Genomic DNA, 20,053 nt, shown 5'->3' on the forward strand with positions numbered 1-20,053 from the left:
ATATCACGCCATCCTTAGATTACGCCGCAACTTATGTAGCGACGATGTCAGCACTTATGTAGCACACGACTGGCGAGGTGCGAGTCGCGGGATCACTCAATGGATATATATGGTCACTCGGAGAGTAAAATTGTAGAGTATCGAAGATATGAGTAGCCGGACGTACGAAGAGACCAAGGCCCTTGCAATTCCAGTGCCAAAAATAATATACTATATAGATAGGTAAATACTCATACTATTATAAATGTAAATGAAACTCTGTTTTCTACACTTAGGCTAACATTAGGACCGTTGTTATGGTGGCAGAAACCGAACTCTTCCCAGGACACAGAAACTTTCTGATCTCCTTCTTCTGGTTACCGGATATTTAAACCTTGAAAGGCCACTCCTACGGTCTCAGAATTACTTGAACAGCCGTTTTGAATTAAACACTTTGAAGAAGCTATAATATATACCGTACTGACGACCTCAATAGTCTAGCGGTTTAATACCTTGAACTTGTGGACCCAGGTTCGATTCCTCGAACGATATAAAGATTTGTATGACGATGAGTGTTGCTATTGCTCTGGATCAATTGTATATTCCGTATGTATTCAAATATTTCTACCTAGTATCCATATTGTAAGCTCTACTTAGCCTGAGACTAGTATGGACTGCGTGAATTGTCCAGGTCGTTGTTATGAGCGTCATAGTGGTACCTTGTAGTCGTTGAGTTGCACTCGGCGGTCGAGGAGCGCATGGTGCAGATGCGCGAATGCTTGAGGCCGGCCAGCGCGCCCGGCAGGTTCCCCAGCGGAGACTGGTACAGCAAGTTGAATGACGCATCGCCCTTGTACAGCACGCGGATAGATCTGTGTACACACACTCATATATACTCACAAGTTATAATAGTTGTTGGACGAATTTTAATACAGTTTCCAGCAATACATAGACTGATTGAAGAGAAGGGTTTATATGTATACATGCATGTCAATGGTATATTGGTATGTATGGAACAAGCCGAGAAAATAAAAGATTTGTAATAAATAAATAGAGTTACTCGGGCCTGTGGAGGACGAACGTGGGCACCAGCCGCCAGGAGTACGCGGTAGGAAGTTGCCGCCGACGGAGACAGCATGAGCGCGCCCAGCGCGTACACCGCGCCCAGCCGCAGCCGCCACAGCGCCAGCGTCAGCACCAGCGACAGTGCGTACAGCTGCATGTCCGCCGCCAGGTACCTGACACACCCAAACAGTCATGCTCGGTATAAAGTTCAAACTTGTGGCGGCGTGATGGGCCGGGTCGTTGTGCTCCCTCTAATATGGTTGAGTGCAATGATGACTGGCTCATCCGTCATATTTGTGAACGGGTGCTGCTTGGGGGACTGGTCTGTTCAGGTTACGAACACTGATTAGACTTGTTGCTTTTGCAATAGCATATTCTGGTGGTCACTCTGTTCTCCCAAATTTGAATTTGGGATAACAGAGTGAACTGTGATGAATCAATCTGTATTATTGTAAACATGTACAACATTTATTTGAAAACAATACGAGCTGAAGTTTTTACTTGTCGAGTTTTTCTTATCTTGAAATCGTTCAAGACATTGTTAGATTTGACATATCCTCAAGAGTCTGTAATAGACCTACACCATAGATAAAGATATTCCGTATTTGAAATTTGAGTTTATTGGGGGATTTGGGCTATTGTCAGGTGCTAAGATTTGTAGCACTGTGACCTGTATAGATCTATTGTGCTCGCCCTTAATCAAACTTCGCTACCTAGGCCCGCGAGGGACAAGAATTGAAGGATATTCTTAGGAGCGATGGTTTTTGTCTCCTCAGGATCAATATACTTTCCAAAGGAGATATTTCCATGCATGACAGAGCTATAACCTGATAGGACGTGTAGTGGCGTAAAGGAATGGTTTAAATTTTGGAAGTACTCGGAATTAGCGATTACCTACATTACTAACTAATAATAATTTCATCATCCAATCCAATCTCACCAAGTCTGTATGAGGCACTTGTCGTCGGGGTAGATGAGGTTGTTGAGGTAGAGGAGATGGGTCCACCACTTGTGCCTGCAGACGGCGGCCTCGGAGCCCACCAGCGGCGCCCACATGGGTCCGTCGCCCGCGCGCTCCCACCAGCTCGACGCGAACCACACCACCAGGAAGTAGCTCGGGCTCATTCTGAACAACATATATATTGTTAGGATCTTCTACTTTCCTGCGGACCTCACTAGTATGGCAGCGTTGCTATAACAGGCGCACAAAGGACTAACAATCCCATTGCTAGCAATGAACCATATCAGGTTGACCTGCACGCAGTTCGCTCTGGAAACCATCATCTTAAATTTCTGGTGAATTTGGCACGATAGACTAACTAACCTAACATATCATCATTTTTCTCCATTGGTACATAAATTGTGGGAGGAGTCCATTTCATTATCATCTATTAAGAAAAATGTATATTCATTTGCCTGTAATGCTGTCCATGTATCCATGCTTACCATCAGGTGAGTAGGCCATCAAATTGTTTGCCGATTAAATAAAAAATGTACGGAACCTAATGATCCTATTAAACATGGTATGGAAGAATATGGATATCTTGGGCACGTGCTGGCCCTGCCGCCGCTGTTGCAGCAACTTGTGCGCGAGCAGGAACGAGGACATGACGAAGAACACCTGCACCACTAAAGTGCTGTTGGTCATCAACACCACGTCTCCTGCGCGCCTCATCTGCAATACAACCACACATAGGTGTATTACATATAATAGTGTACTACATAAAAAAGAAAACAAGAACATGAAAAATACTAGACCAGCGTTCTTTTAAAATTAGTTGCAATATCCAAAGGCTCCAATCATCAACATCAGGTCATTCATATAATCGAATACTTTGACAAAAGTAAGAGAGTGATTCAAGAATTGATCATTACAGTGCAATTAGTTGGGAGAGTAGTGACAACTCTATAGATTTCATATTAAGACAATGACGTACAACAATTCATAAGTAAGCAATGTTTCAACTACGATGGATTAAAGCTTAATTTAGGGGACCACCTCTGAATTTAATTCGGGCAATGGTTAGGAGCGAGGGGTCGTGGCTGGCAGTGCTCACGGAAATAATTTCTTCGCAGAAGGAGGCGGCGGAGAGGGACCGGGAGTACGATCCTTCCACCCCAAAAGATCGCGCCGCCGAGAGGACCAGGCGTAGACGTCGGGACGAACCCAACTCCGTCCCGAGTCTGCACACCACGGGGAGCCGGGGTGCATGCCTTGAGGGAGGCGCAACCCCGCAACCAGGCCCGCAGAGCGCGCGCGTGTGCCCACGCGCCTCCACGAAACGGTACGGTGCGAGTCATAGCACCCTAACCAGAGAGGGGAGCCTGTCCTACAACATCTACAGGACAGGCCAAGCCGCCGAAGTCTAGGTTGAATGCCAAGTGCGAACCCCGGACTTCAGTCCACGGCACCTCAAGGTATACCGTGTGGTTTTTTAGTGGGTACGGGTCCTACACACTACTCGCCATCCCTCTGGCGGGGTGACGGTCTTGTTGGAGATTTATCCAAACGTTAAAAAAAAAAGGACCGAGTGAGTGGTCACTTTCCCGTTCCAGTTTCCAGTTCCAAAAACTGACTATGAAATAAATGTCATATGCTAGATCTCTTCTTTTTTTCGATCTATTATATTCTGTTGGCCGCAGCCGGTCCTTATAGCGTTACAGAACTATAGGACGCGAGTACAGATGGCACTCCAAACCAGCAGCGGTTGAAGTTACAACTCTTGCCTGACGACTTTAGTCTGACAGCACTGCTAGGAGTTCGAACTTTGGCTCAGACCTTCGAAATTTCGATCCCCGTTTGAATTGTACGGGGAATCGATCGGTGTAAGTACAATAAACCGTAATATAGGCTGATCTACCATGACGTGCGTGATGACATATAATTTTCCCGAAGGTTAAGGACTTAGGCGTCCCAAACTTTTCTCAAGAGCGTTTCATTTAGTCGACCATCAGTGTGAAATGTGGATAGAGGTATCGTTGACAGTGCGCGGTACCTGTTCGAAGCGCCTGGTCTCGACGAGGTAGGAGAGCGTGTTGAGCCAGCAGACGTGCTCAATGATGAAGCACATCATGCCGAGCACCCGCAGCCCGTCCATGGCAGCCAGGTCTGCGCCGCGTGCCGAGGGTGGCGGCGCGTGCAGCGTGCGCCAGCTCCCCGCTAAGGACCACGACACCGCCCACTGCAGCCCTGCACAGTTTTTTAATAATAATAATAATGGAAAACAAAAATATGTTAAATCATATTTACTGAACAAAGCCACTCACTAAACGATTACTTGAATGACGAGCGTGCATGGCAATAGTTGGTCATGCACGGGATTTTCATTTAATGTTAGACATAGACACCTATATAAATATACATTGTAAATAAACTGGCTTTAAAAAAATATTCAATTGAGTTTCTTGCCAGTTCTTCTCAATTGAATCTATATACTTAATACTAATATAATTACTCGTAATGTAAAAAAAATGACATTCATAAGCGGCTAGGTCAATATGTCCTACATGATTAATGATTTTTGAATTTGAATTTGAATGCATTTAAACTCTTTATTGTGCTATATATGTAGCTTAAATTGGGTCTAGATGGCGCTGTGTGAATTGTCCTGAGGTTATTATTATTATAGCTCATTCTGGCAACTCAGTAGATAGTTAAAAAGTTTCTATTGTTCACGTTCACACACAACGCCGTCGCAAAGTAATTCAATCAATCAGCTGATTATCCAAGATGGCCGATAAATATTAAGTTTGTTTCGTTTCTAGACAAAACACTAAATTTATTAATTCGTAAAAATGTTTTGTTAATCCCGAAAAGCTCGGGATATGTTACATAAAATCCCGGGATTTTCGGGACCGATCCCGGGATCCCGGTTAAATTCGTTGTTGGCCAAATTCTTTAATCACCACACGATATATAGATCGCAATAAACGGTTGCTTAGGCACCATTCACCGTCATACCCATGACCACACTCATAGCATTGCACTGTTACTGTAATGCGTAATCAAAGAGCGATGTTTTTTATTATGTGTGTGCAATTGGAAGCAATGGTCGCAGAGATTACTCAGTCGAAAGAACCGTTACTGGAGAAGGGGAGTTACCAGTAACGCGGTCAAGTTTATGTCATCAAGCTCACTGGCTTTTTAACAATAATAATAATCTCAGGACAATTGACACAGCGCCATCTAGACCCAAGTTAAGCTAGCTGAAGCTTGTGTTATGGGTACTAGATAACTGATACAAATACATAGATATTTTTTTTCTTTAAAATACTATACATATTATACATAGAAAACACCCAGACCGATACAAACAATCATACTCATGAATACAAATGTTTGTACCGTGCGAGGAATCGAACCCGCGACCATCGATCACCGAGGTCGTCAGTTTGAAGTAAGGTTTTCTTTCCCAAAAAGCGCAAAAGCACTGCCTTTATTATTCATAATTTGATTGACAAATCTGTATTATTGTAAACATGTACAACATTCATTTGAAAAGAATACGAGCTGAGTTTCTTGTCAGTTCTTCTCATCTCGAAATCATTCCGAACTGACGGTGAATTTGACATATCATAAGAGTCTGTAATAGACCTACATGAATAAAGATATTTTGAATTTGAATTTGAACTGGAGAGAAAAAGTATTTTAAATCAAAGCATAAAGTTACGCCTATCATACGCTAACGCTCTGTAATCGCATACCAAGAGTAGCATCGAGCGTCACATTGTAAGATGTAAAGATTGTAAGATGTCTGTAGTTCTGCGACGGTGACCACTTCACCATCGGGACTTTCAGCTTGTTTGTCACGCCAATTACATAAAAAACTGTCATATATATATATATATATATATATGTAGGCGAGTGTACGTTGTGCGACATCCGTCTCAAATTGATGATCATTTGTGTAAACACACGTTTCGCAACGCGAATCGTCCGAGTTGCTGCTAATTGTCTGTAAATCCGGCCTCGGAGGCACCACCAGGGGTGGGGACCCAGAAAAAACAGGTTAACACTTTTTTTTTGGGGTTTATGGGTATTGTCAGGTGCTAAAATCTGTAACACTGCGACCGGCCGCTCAGAGATTACAGAGTCGTCTAACGGATACGACTTTAGTCTGAGGGCATCGCTAGTTCGAACTAGAGATGTGTCAACTCTAGTTAACTCGAGTCAAATTCTGCCAACTCGAGTTGGAAGAATTCAACTGGTAAATCAATGAATCAAGTGAAAGAGCGAGAGCATGATTCTGTCGTCGAACTGACAATGACATGAAATTTTCCGATCATTTCATATCATACAATTTTCACTCGTCACAAATATTTCAGTATTGATTTGAGGTTGTTATCATTTTTTTTAGCATATTCGTCCGATTATGTTATCAGTAAAATGATTGTGCGTTCTATAAGTCCTTCCGAGGCTTTAAAGTGCCATTTCTACTCGCCCCCTATAGTTCAGTGAAGCTTTCAGGAGTAGCTGCGCTAAAAACATTAGAATTATTAGAAATAATATAAACAAAAAAAATATTCGGGTAACTTCCAGGTCAATTCGAGTTAACTCGAGTTATCTGTGTTTCAACTCAAGTTAACTCGAGTCATGTTTATTACGAGTTAGCACATCTCTATCAGAGATTGCATTTCGGGCAGGTCGGGATTTGATCCCGACCTGCCCGAAATGTAACTAATGTAATGTAATGTGCGATGTAACTTTGAACGGACGTACAATTTACGGCAAAATTTTAAATAACAGCCTGGTGATAAAATAAAAAATTTAATAATTATTCCAAATCACAATAAACGTATTAATTTTGGGCAATTTTTTTTTAACTCTTAACAAATATAAAAATGATAATTTTAAAAGACAAACCATATCAAACTACGCTGTTTCAAGGTTATTTAGTCACATCACTACAGAAACAGTTGATTGGTAAGAAACGCAAAGCATCAGGGGACAAGAATTAAAGGGATATTCTTAGGAGCGATGGTTTATCTCCTCAAAGAACAGGAATGTATACTTTCTCCAAAGGAGATATTACGTTTATGCACAAGTGGGTTACAACCACATTGGATGTGTGCCAACCTTACAACACTTAATACTGTTTGACATTAGTGGATTATTGTGACATATTGTTGTTATATTGAATTATGGACTGATGCTGGTCATCCGCGCCCCCGTGGAGGTTGGGGCCTCGGAGCGAGCCCCTTTGCCCCGACATCAACTCAGGGGATCACAATCCCCGAGTATCTGGAATGTTGTAAGCCTCCTAAGGCCGGAAAAACTATAATATATACATAAAACCATAGCGTAACTTATGAATTAGATAAAAAATCCTAATGTTTTTTTTAATTTATATTATTTTGTTAACGTTATTTTTTTTTTATTTATATTTATCAACGTTCTAAGAAATAAGTAAAATAAAATAGGGGATGAAAGTTTGTATGAAAATTCGTCATTTTTCAAGCTAGAACCAGCAAACGATTTTGCTTTTTTGGGTTAGATTATAAAATATTTTTTCTTTATTTGATCAAGGTCACTATTCTACGCGGACGAAGCCGCGGGCACAGCTAGTATATGTATATACATATATGTGTATATGTATATATATATTTATATACAAGCTACCCACCTGCTTCGCACAGTATATATTATACACAACTACCTCTTGAATCACTCTATCTATTAAAAATAACGCTTCAAAATCCGTTGCGTAGTCTTAAAGATTTAAGCATACATAGGGACGGGCAGACAGCGACAGCGACTTTGTTTTAACTATGTAATGATATATATAAATATATATATGCGGTGTAATATAAACCTTGACATCGATATAACGGCAGATTTGTATGTCGTAATGAGGTTATTGATCCTTACGTAACTCATTGATTACGGCCGCTGACATAACAACCAATACAAAATAGTTACGAATTAGCTCGGCCACACTAAAATAAACACGACCGTACGATATTATTGAATTCACCGATCACATTATTTTATTTATGAAAATTTTATGTATACAAAACTACAATTTATTGAACATTGTCATCTTAGCAAACATTGCTTCTGTATATATCCTTATTTACTGATATGTGTACATATTATATATAATTTATAGGTACCTATGTCTGTAATAATACTCTATGATTATACTCTATGATAATCGTAAATATTTTTTAAAAATAAAATTATTCTATTTGAAAATAGAACACACGAATCAGAACATCGATATTGTTTTGTTCTTTTTATAAATTTCTACACACTTCTCGAACATTCCACGGCATCACCAATAAATATATTTAGTGTACAAAAAGATCCCATCAAAAACATAAATATGAAATGATAGCCGAGTTCAATATTATGATATATGCCTTGATTGTTGACTTCTACGACAAAAGAGGTGAGATCTAAATGGGTGCCAAGTTCAATGGTCTGTCCTGAAATGTATTTATAACAATATAAAATATCATTTCTTCTTATAACTTAGGATAATATACTGTAGCCTAAGGTCTGACTTGGCTAGTTCTCATATACCAATTATTACTTTCGATTGCTAGTTACTACTAATAATAAAATAGGAACCGACGAGTAACATGTTTAGAACTTGGGAAGGCTACAGTATATTTTGTATATGAAAACTAGCCAAGTCAAATCAACACAATCTCAGGACAATTCACACAGCGCCATCTAGACCCAAGTTAAGGTAGCTAAAGCCTGTGTTATAGGTACTAGATAACTGATACATATACATAGATATATTTTTTTCGTAAATAAATACATACTATACATAGAAAACACCCAGACCGATACAAACAATCATACTCAGGAATACAAATGTTTGTGCCGTGCGAGGAATCGAACCCGTGACCACCGGAAGTAAGGCAGTGTGCCACCATTAGACCGCCGAGGTCATCATCCAGCAACCTTGTTGAAATACATACAAACACTATCCATCCAGGGCCGTAAAAATATACTATCTTTACCTTTCTTGGCGTTATCGGAGAGCGTGACATCCAGCACTGTGCTGATGGCGGTAAGGGCAACAAGCACAGCGGTCACCTGCGGAGCTACGCCCGCTCGTTGTCCGTAGGCGGCGGGTCGGGGCCTCGGGTCCCTGCCGGCAGTACTCCCGCATGGTACAAACCGCGCTGACATATTATGCACCGAGAGATCATGCTCGCGTTGACGCACGATGAAAACCTAATTGGTGATACAATGTTTAATCTTCATAGATAAAGATAGATCAATTCTTTATTCAACAATTATATACACAAATATTATAATGGGTGAAAACTGTGTTGGTACAGTTTATGCTGTAAATAATATAAATGACGTAGTGGAGTAACTTGAAACAGTCATGCTCGCTAGAAAGTTCAAACTTGTGGCGGCGTGGCGGATGTGCACCCTCAAATATGGTTGAGTGGGGGGAAAGGGTTTTTGTTAGTAATGTGGACTAATGACCCCATTACTAGCAATGCACCATGTCAGGTTGACCTCCACGCGGTTCCCCTGGAAACCATCACGTTGAGCTAACGAACCTGCCCTCATGTTCATCTTCATTTCATCTTCAGTTCTCTTTCATTTCGAAATATTTCTGTAATAGACCTACATGAATAAAGATATTTTGAATTTTTAATATTGAACATAACATAGAAAAAAACATGAATTAATAAAAAAAAATGTAGATAATGATTCATTCCTTTCCCTTCATTTATATATTCATTCTCTCGTCATTCATTCATTCATTCCATTCATTCCAATTAATGAATACATCGTTGAGTTAACACAGTCGTTCCGTTACAAACCAATCCCACATTGGGCCATCCTACAGTCATGTCTGTCCCCAGATATGTTATCTATGAAACTATATGTTATGACTTCATTCTCATCAGATACACTTAAATAACAACATAAAATACAATATAATATCTTACAATTAAATACAATATCTTACAACTAAGTACAATTGACAATAACAATTTATTTACCAGAAAACTATTCGTGTTTAAGATCATAAATTAAGTGTCTAAGATAAATAATAAAATGTCATTATCTTAGATCTTGTTAAACTCGTTTAACTATGTTATAAATGCAAAAGATTTAATGCTTATATATAACTAGCTGTCCCGCTTAACTTGGGTATTTTTGCCTTAAAATAAAAAAAAAATTTAGGGTTGGACTATCCCTAACATTTAGGGGGATGAAAAATAGATGTTGGCCGATTCTCAGACCTACTCAATACGCTCACAAAATTTCATGAGAATCGGTCAAGCCGTTTCGGAGGTGTATGGGAACGAAAACTGTGACACGAGAATTTTATATATAAGAAATTCTCGTGTCACAATGTTAGTTACAATACTTCTCCGAAACGGTTTGACTGATTTTCATGAAATTTAATATGCACATTCAGTAGGTCTGAGAATCGGCTACTATCTATTTTTCACACTAAGTAACAAAGGTTGTCCAGAAACATTGTATTTTTATTTTAGATGGTTTTTTTTTTAATAAAACACATATAACCCTAGAGTTTCTTTCTTCTATCACCAACCCCTATTTTTTTTATAGCGTTATTAATTTATATGGCAAAACAACGTTTGCTGGATCATCTATGTAGTAATGACCATATAATCATGTAATCCTATGACCTATGACCTAACATAAATCTTACAGATTTCCATGATAAATTACTCATAAAATTTATACGATCATAAATTACATTGAGTTTTATATTTCGATACATTACGTACATCTCAACATAGTTACATTGTATGTACGTCATATGAACGTTGTATGTCACAATCGCACTTAACTTTATACAGACTGGAACCAACAAAATGCAATACAAACTGGAGTACATGAGTTGCAATCAATAATAGACGTAATTACGATTAAGTAACTTTTTTTAATGGATGATAATGGAGTGGTGCACCCGCCTGCACTAATGGTTTACCCAGGGCGGCAGTGGAGGATGATAAGATGAGCATGAGGTCAGGTCCAAATAACTAGGAATTAACTACATGGTTTCCAAGGGGAACCGCGTGGTCGACCTAACGTGGTACATTGCTAACAATGGAGACACTGTACCCCATTACTAAATATCCCCTCCCCATCAAATAAGCATTGTTCATTTGCTATTATTATTATATCAGTTATGTGTTGTTTTACTTAGACTATTTTTTAATTTTAATAATGTTTTAAATAGCTACTCGCCCCGGCTTCGGCAGGTTATACATGTATTATACATATAAACCTTCCTCTTGAATCACTCTATCTATTTAAAAAACCTCTTTAAAATCCGTTGCGTAGTTTTAAAGATTTAAGCGTACATAGGGACGGACAGACAGAGAAGCGACTTTGTTTTAAACTCTGTAGTGATGATATCCTGTATACGATAAAGTGGCGGAAAAAATAAGGAAATTTGACTCTACCAGAGAGCGAGATAGAGATATTAATAATAATAACTCAATATAATCTTAAACAGAGCCATCTAGCCCCAAACTAAACAGAACTTGTTATGGGTACTAGACAGCTGATAGAAATATATAGATATTTATTTATAAATACATGCATATGCATAGAAAACACCAGACCGATACAAACACACACTTATGAATACAGTTGTTTGTATTCTGCGAGGAATTGAACCGCGACCATCGGAAGTATAGCAGTGTGCTGAATCTGATGCGTGCATCTGTTTAACTTAAGGTTGCAAATAGAAACTTAGGTTTTTTTTTTATGTATGATAATGGAATGGTGCACCCGCCCGCGCTAACGGTTTACGCTGGCGGGGCACCAGTGGAGGATGATAAAATGAGCATGAGGTCAGGTCAGTTAGCCCAGCGTGACAAATTCACCAGGAATTTAACACGATGGTTTTCAGGGGTAACCGCGTGGAGGTCGACCTGACATGGTACATTGCTAGCAATGGGGTTATCAATCCACATTACTAACAATCCCCTTCCCCCTAGAAACTTAGGGTTGGAAATCGAACTTGGACACTCGGAGCGGAGGATGTAGGGGCATCCCAAGTTTCCAGGAGGCGAGTGATCCGTGGAGTGTGGGCGTGGAGTGGTCCCCGTGCCCAACTTCGGGGGCTCCTTCACTGCAGACCCGCGGCTGGAGTGCGGTAGAATGCAAATGCCAACCCGCACGAAGGTGAAAGTTGTTTTTAGAGGAACACCGTGGGGTTTTGGGGGGATTTCGTCCGCTCCCCTTCATAAAGGCGGACGTTTCGGTACTGAAACCTCTCCCCTCATAAAAAAAAATAAAAAAAAAGGGGTTGGAAATCGAAATCGTTGCATTTCTTACTGCATCCTTATTTTAAACTGACCAAATTCAAATCTTGTTTTTTTTTTATATTCAGGTTGGCAATTTTTTTAACTTACCATGCGTCAAATGCTAGCTGTTCGAAGCTCTCGTTGTGGGAGTGGTGAGCAGCGAGCGGTAGGTGGTTGTGAGTGGTGTCTTGGTGGTGGGGACAGCGGCGACTCACGCACAGCCCTCGGTGCAGTCGGGTGTGGTTGAAATTGTCCACCCAGTTAGCTGAGTAGCGCTGCAGAACATATTGGGCTCATTATATAGTACTTAATACATGTAATTATAATAATAATAATCTCAGGACAATTCACACAGCGCCATCTAGACCCAAATTAAGCTAGCTAAAGCTTTTGTTATGGCTACTAGACAATTTTTTTTTCCTAAATACATACATAATATACGTAGTAAACACCCTGACCGATACAAACAATCATACTCATGAATACAAATGTTTGTGTCGTGCGAGGAATCGAACCCGCGACCATCTGACGTAAAGCGGTGTGCTAGACCGCTAGACCACCGAGGTCGTCAATATTATTACTATATTTATTATATCTCCCTTTTTATGGGGGTAATATATTCAAACACGCGGGCCTTAGCCAAGCATGGATGAGTTATGTGAGGAAGATAGAAATTTTCTGACTATTCGGCATGTGTTTAGTATGACGGCTTTTTGTAATAGGTCTATTGTAGAGGAGGGGATATGCAACGTGTCTAGGTGTTTGATAAGACTTCTTGGTATAATTCCTGTGGATGACAGAACTGTGGGTACTATTATTATACTATATTGTTATTATTAATATCCCCAAACAACTCACAGCGCCATCTAGTTCCAAGCTAAGCAAAGCTTGTGTTATGTGTATTAGATAACTGAAATAAATGCATAGATTCTTTTTTGTAAAATACATACTCGTAATTCAATTCAAAATATCTTTATTCATGTAGGTCTATTACAGACTCTTATGATATGTCAAATCTACCGTCAATTCGGAATGATTTCGAGATATGAAGAACTAATAAGATACTCAGCTCGTATTCATTTCAAATAAATGTTGTACATGTTTACAATATAATAATATTTAATTAATGTAATAATGTAAGTGTAATAAGAGCTCTGGACAACTCACATAACGCAGGGGGAAAGGGGTGGTTTGTAATGCGGACTGATCTTATTGCTAGCAATTTACCGTGCCAGGTTGACCTCCACGCGGTTCACCCTGGAATCCATCGTGATAAATTCTTGGTGAATTTGTCACGATGGCCTAACTGACCTGACCTCATGTTTATCTTATCATCACTCACTGGTGCCCCGCCAGCGTAAACCGTTAGCGCAGGCGGGTGCACCATTCCATTATCATCCATAAAAATATATTTATATATATATATATATATGTATATTAAGATTAATTTAACATGACATTGATATATATACTTAAAGGTTTAATTAACAAATCAAAAACAAAATATCTTTATTCATGTAGGTCTATTACAGACTCTTATGATATGCCAAATCTACCGTCAGTTCGGAATGATTTCGAGATGAGAAGAACTGACAAGCAACTCAGCTCGTATTCTTTTCAAATAAATGTACATGTTTACAATAATGGAGAGTCATTAAAATTCAAATTTGTGAGAATAGAGTGACCACCAGCATATGCTATTGCAAAAAACAGAAATCTAATCAGTGTTCGCAACCTGAACCGAGCAGTCCCCACGAGCAGCACCCGTTCACAAGTATATTCACGTGTATTAATTAATATGAAATCATCGCGAAAGTAAACTGCTTGCTCAACTGAAGTCGCGGAATGTTTTGTGTCAGTCTGTGTTTAACCCAAATCGTGTGTTTATGTGAAATATAAGCGTGTATCTACCAAAATATATCTTACTAATATTATAAACGAAAATTTGTTACTCTTTCACGCAAAAAGAAAGAAGTTAGAAGCTTCACTGTTTATTGTTAGCTTCAATGTATAGAGAATTTAATTTATTACTTTTATTCCAACTAGCTCTACATGGAATTTAACGTTATTTTCCTAAAAAAAAAGTAGCCCAAGTTACTCCTTATTACATCTGTTACCGGTCAAAGTCTCGTCAATATCGGTCCAGCCATTTCAGAGATTAACCGATATAGACAGACAGAGAGACAAAAAATATATAAAAAATGTTGTTTTGGTGTATGTACCGTATTTATATTCATATGAATGTAGTAAAAAACGGTTATTTCGATATTACATGTTACAAACAGACACTCCAATTTTATTTATATGTGTAGATGTATAGATTTATAGAGAGATTGGGATCATCGAAAATTCTCATTGCATGTTTCTGGACCGAGTCAAAAAGACCGAGCTGGTATCCAGGTGCTCCCGCCCAAAAGATGAGAGCAGTATTTCAATATTACAAACAGATACTCTAATTTTATTCATATGTATAGATTTGGAACCATAAACTAACGATGTTATTATGATGTTGGTGGCGTCACTATAATGCCACCAACATACAGAAAAAAAGGTGGACAGAACAGCCATTCTCATTTTGAAAGCCGATCAATGATAAAAGATATATTCTATTACCGGTATAAAAAAATTAATATAAGTGAGTAATGTAATTGGAGACCGAAATAAAAACAAGTACATCTGCATCGAGATATTATTTCGAATCTTTCCAATATTATTCGTTTGCATTGCAGTACCGTATCGTACCCAGTTAACAACAGCCATAAATAATCTTAATTTTGCAACACTAGTGTAACGTAATTTTAATCCACAATGTTTGAGCAATAGGCTTCTTAGGAAACGTCGTAAACTCTCAAGTTCTGATATATTAACACTGGGGGAAGGAGACCTGTTCTCTGAGGACATGTCCTAGTTTCTGAAGAGTCCTGGAAAGTCCTGAATAGATATTTGGTACTGTACTGGGTTTTTTTTTAATTTGCGCGCCTCTTAATTACTGTTTGTCAACAGTATAATTTTATATATTATAATGTAAAAACTTGACGTTCATAAGCGGCTAAAATGTCCTACATGAATAAATGATTTTTGAATTTCAATTTATCAAATACTTTTTATTAAAAAACCTGATTATATTAATTACTTGAATTTTACATACTAATATAACTATTGCAACACTATTTATTTATTTTATTTAATTCAGGCTACATGGCCCATATTATAAATACCTTATAGACTAACATACATAAGAGATAATAATAAAATATGTAAATAAAACTGTCTCTATGGTCACGGCACTGACGACGGCAATCTGCAACGGGAGCGCCGATAGCCGATTATTACTGCGTTCTGTTTTTAAACTGGATAGCACTGGTTTATTTAACTTGGGCTTGGTTTTTGGGCTTGGGAACCCTATGTAATATACGCGGTTCCCTCTGGAAACCATCGTGATACATTCCTGGTGAATTTGTCACGATGGGCTGTCTGAACTGACTTCATGTTCATGTTATCCTCCACTAGTGTCTCGTCAGCCTACGTTTACATTCAGCCGCTTCCCCTGCCACTCGCGCTGCCGGAAATATTGCCGGGCGACAACTGAGCGAGAGGGCTGAATGTAAAAACACGCTGCCACTCGCGCTGCCAGTCCTTTGACTTGCGCACGAAAAACCGGCAATCGAGGGAGCGCCGGGCAGCGCGAGTGGTAGCTCCAATGGTATGGGAAGTATTTCCACTCATGTTTATACTCTCGCGCTGCTCATTTCCCTGCCCACTCGGACTGAGTGTAAATTGAGCATTAGAGCAGGCAGGTGCACCATTCCATTAAACAAATCCGCGGCAAACAGTTGTATGATCCGTAAACCACGTCGTCTCATAATTACACAGATGCGAACAAAAACTGCATAATTTTAATTACGTGAAAGTGCTTATATTTAGTATATATTGCGTCATTACGATGTAGAGTGCAGATTTGCGAAATGTACGGAGAAAGTGGCGTGTGCAGCCAGGAGGCAAGTAGATGTAGGTCAGCGCAGCTCGTGGTTGCAGTGGACACTCCGCACACATACACAAACACAGATACTTTATTTATTTATATATTTATTTAAACTTAATGCACGAACAGAAAAATAAAGGTCCTCCACAAAGGAAGATCTAAAATGCGACAGTATGCGCATAAGTCATTTTGGGGAAAACATATTTAGATGCCGTTGAAACGAAAGAAGATGAATACGGCAAGTTGCAAGTTAAATAGAAATTAATAAAGATTTATCCAAAAAATTTAATATAAGCACTTTTGAATAGTCAAGTTTTTTTATTCTACCACTCATTCGGAATGCAGATTCATCACAAGAAGAATAAGCACGAGACTTGTGAATAGTGGTACATACACCAAAGTAACATTTTTTTACCCTTTTTGTCTGTCTGTCTGTTTGTTCCGGCTAATCTCTGAAATGGCTGAATCCGATTTTGACGAGACTTTTATTGGCAGGTAGCTGATGTAATGAAGAGTAACTTAGGCTACTTTTATTTTAGACAAATAAAGTTAAACACAGTCGTAGTATCGGGTACAGCAAGTTTGAATTTATTACTTGAATTACATAGTATAAAACAAAGTCACTGTCGCTGTCTGTCCGTCCTTATGTATGCTTAAATCTTTAAAACTACGCAACAGATTTTGAAGCGGTTTTTTTAATAGATAGAGTGATTCAAGAGGAAAGTTTATATATATAATACATGTACACCCGTGCGAAGCCGGGGCGAGTAGCTAGTTATTAATATATTATTATATACAACTAAGAATGGTGTGTATGCAGTGATTCAAGAGGAAGGTAAGCGGCCACCAGTTGGTATTAATGATTATATTATCTGTGGTATTACCAACAATCCCTACCCGAAAATATAGTAATAAAAATTTTGATATGTATATTTGGAAAGTGGAGACAAAAACGCCTGTTATGTTTTCGATTGACCGGTTATCCGGGCCGCGATATGCGCATACTGCTACCAATACATAATTGATGATACACCGGGTTACTAAACGCCGACACGTGGTTGCTAGCTGTGGCGAAAGGATGGGAATTTGCTACATACGCAACCACGCCACCCAAAAAGTGATAAGAAATCTAGGCCTGTGACTGTTAATTGGTTGTCAGAAGTGAATTCAAACAACAGCATTCTTAGTTGTATATATATTAATAACTAGCTACTCGCCCTTGCTTCGCGCGGGTGTACATGTATTATATATATAATCCTTCCTCTTGAATCACTCTGTCTAATAATAAAACCGCTTCTAAATCTGTTGCATAATTTTAAACATTTAAGCATAAATAGGGACGGACAGTCAGCGACAGCGACTCTGTCTTATACTATGTTTATATTTCAAATTATGTGATATTTCAAACTAACTGTACCCGCTAGGACGTCTGCGTATAATTTAACTTTATTTTTCTAACATAAAAGAATATAATATATTAATAATTATAATATAATATAGCTACCTGCCAAAAAAAGTCCCGTCAAAATCGGTCCAGCCATTTCAGAGATTAGCCGGAACAAACAGACCGACAGACAGACAGACAAAAATTGTAATAAGTGGTTTTTTTGTGTATGTACCGTATTTATATTCATATGCATGTAGTAAAAAATTGTTATATCAATATTACAAACAGACACTCCAATTTTATTTACATGTATAGATGTATAGATTAAAAAAAATCGAAAAGTATTTGTGTCAAATGAAATATATCTCATATTTATTACAGCATAAGGTGCATAATATCAGTTATCTAGTACCCATAAAACAAGGTCTCCTTAGCTTGGGACTAGATGGCGCTGTGTGAATAGTCCTAAGATATTATTATGTAGAAAAATTCCATATGGTGTACTAACCTGCATGGTCTGGAACAGCTGATGATGAGAGTCTGCAGAGAGCTCGAAGCTACCGAGGCAGTAGACTCCGCGCGCCGCCAGGCACTGCTCGTAGTGGTCCAGGTGGAACAGGTTCGGCATCTGATAGTACTGCTCATCTGTAACCCACAGTTTATTAATTCAATTTTAAATACACGTCGTGATTGTAGAATGAACTACCTGCCCAGGTTTTCCCACGGGACTACAGCATGGGGTTTTTCAAGAAGGGTATATTAAGGTTTCTTAAGGGTCGGTAACGCGCATGTACACCCCTGGTGTTTCAGGCGTCCATAGGACGTAACCATTTACCATCAGATGGGCCGTATGCTTATTTACTACCATAGTAGTATAAAAAAAAATAACAATAATTATGATAATAAATAACCCTGGACAATTAACACAGTATCTAGTCCCACGGTAAGCAAAGCTTGTGTTATGGGTACTAGACAACTGATGTAAATACTTAGATATTTTGTAAATACATACATAATATACATATAAAACTCACAGACCGATACAAACAATCATACTCATGAATGCAAATGTTTGTACCAAAGTCAAATTCAAATTCATAAATCATTTATTTATGTAGGACATTTTAGCCGCTTATGAACTTAATTTTGTTTATATTATAATATAAAAAAATTGGTTTATTTTTCCATACCAGTCCAGTTCAGTATATAGATCTAATTGAGAAGAATTGGCAAGAAAGTCAATTGAATATTTTTACCGTGCGCGGAATCGAACCCGCGACCACCGGAAGTAAGGCGGCGTGCTAAACCGCTAGACCACCGCGGCCATCATATCATAGGTAATAAATGTAAGGTTGCAACACAATTATCGTTTAATTGTGAGTCATTGTTACGATGACTTGTTGCACAGACGGTGCAACAGTTCAAGATAGCAGGTTCCCGACCCCGGCGAGTAAGATAAGTTCCGATTTATTGACTCACCGTTGTTTTTTTTCGGACTACTCTAATGCTGTTGACCACAGCTGGTCTTTACAGATTCAAATTCAAATTCAAATTCAAATTCAAAAATCATTTATTCATGTTGGACATTTTAGCTGCTAATGAACGTATTTTTTTTTATATTATAATTTTTTCCCTACCGTCCAGTTCAGTATATAGATTCAATTGAGAACAACTGGCAAGAAACTCAATTTTGACATGGTCTAGTGTTTTGAGTAGTCATGCTCACTAAAATGTCCAGACTTGTGGCGGCGTGGTGGGCCGGGTCATTGGGCTCCCTAAAATATGGTCGAGCGCAGTGATGGCTGGCTCATCCGTCATACTCGTGAACGGGTGCTGCTTGTAGGGACTGGTCTGCTCTAATCACTATGACTGATTTCCTCTTATTAATTGTTTAACCAGTTATATTCAATATTTTTTCTATTTGAGTATTTAATAGAATTAGTGCTAATTGGTGGTTTGTATTCACACACTTAAACTTAAAAATGTAAAGTAATAATAAAATTATTTAAAAGAGCAACACGCAAGTTTCTTGCTCGTTCTTCTTGTGATGAGACAGCTTTCCGAACGAGCGGTAGATTAAAAAATGTAATGACTATTCAAAAGTGCTTCAATGTGGGTTTATTTGAATAAATGATTTTCTATTCTATTCTATTCTAATTGAATATATTTTTTTAAAGCCATTTTATTTACAATGTATATTTATATAGGTGTCTATGTCTAACATTAAATGAAAATCCCGTGCATGAACAACTATTGCCATGCACGCTCGTCATTCAAGTAATCGTTTAGGACTTCACCGGACGATAGGGGACGAGTGCTGATGGCACTCCAAACCAAAAGAAGGATGTGGAGAGGCTGAAGGCCAACTCCCG

General features: G+C 38.7%; 1 pseudogene; it reads right to left on the reverse strand.

Annotated features, from left to right (window-relative positions):
* Positions 1–698: 698 nt before the first annotated feature.
* LOC131848829 (nose resistant to fluoxetine protein 6-like) lies at positions 699–18,660 on the reverse strand (annotated as a pseudogene).
* Positions 18,661–20,053: the final 1,393 nt, after the last annotated feature.

This window comes from Achroia grisella, unplaced genomic scaffold (genome assembly GCF_030625045.1).
Source record: "Achroia grisella isolate CSIRO2021 unplaced genomic scaffold, CSIRO_AGI_Agris_v1 utg598, whole genome shotgun sequence".
Classification (NCBI taxonomy): Eukaryota; Metazoa; Arthropoda; class Insecta; order Lepidoptera; family Pyralidae; genus Achroia; species Achroia grisella.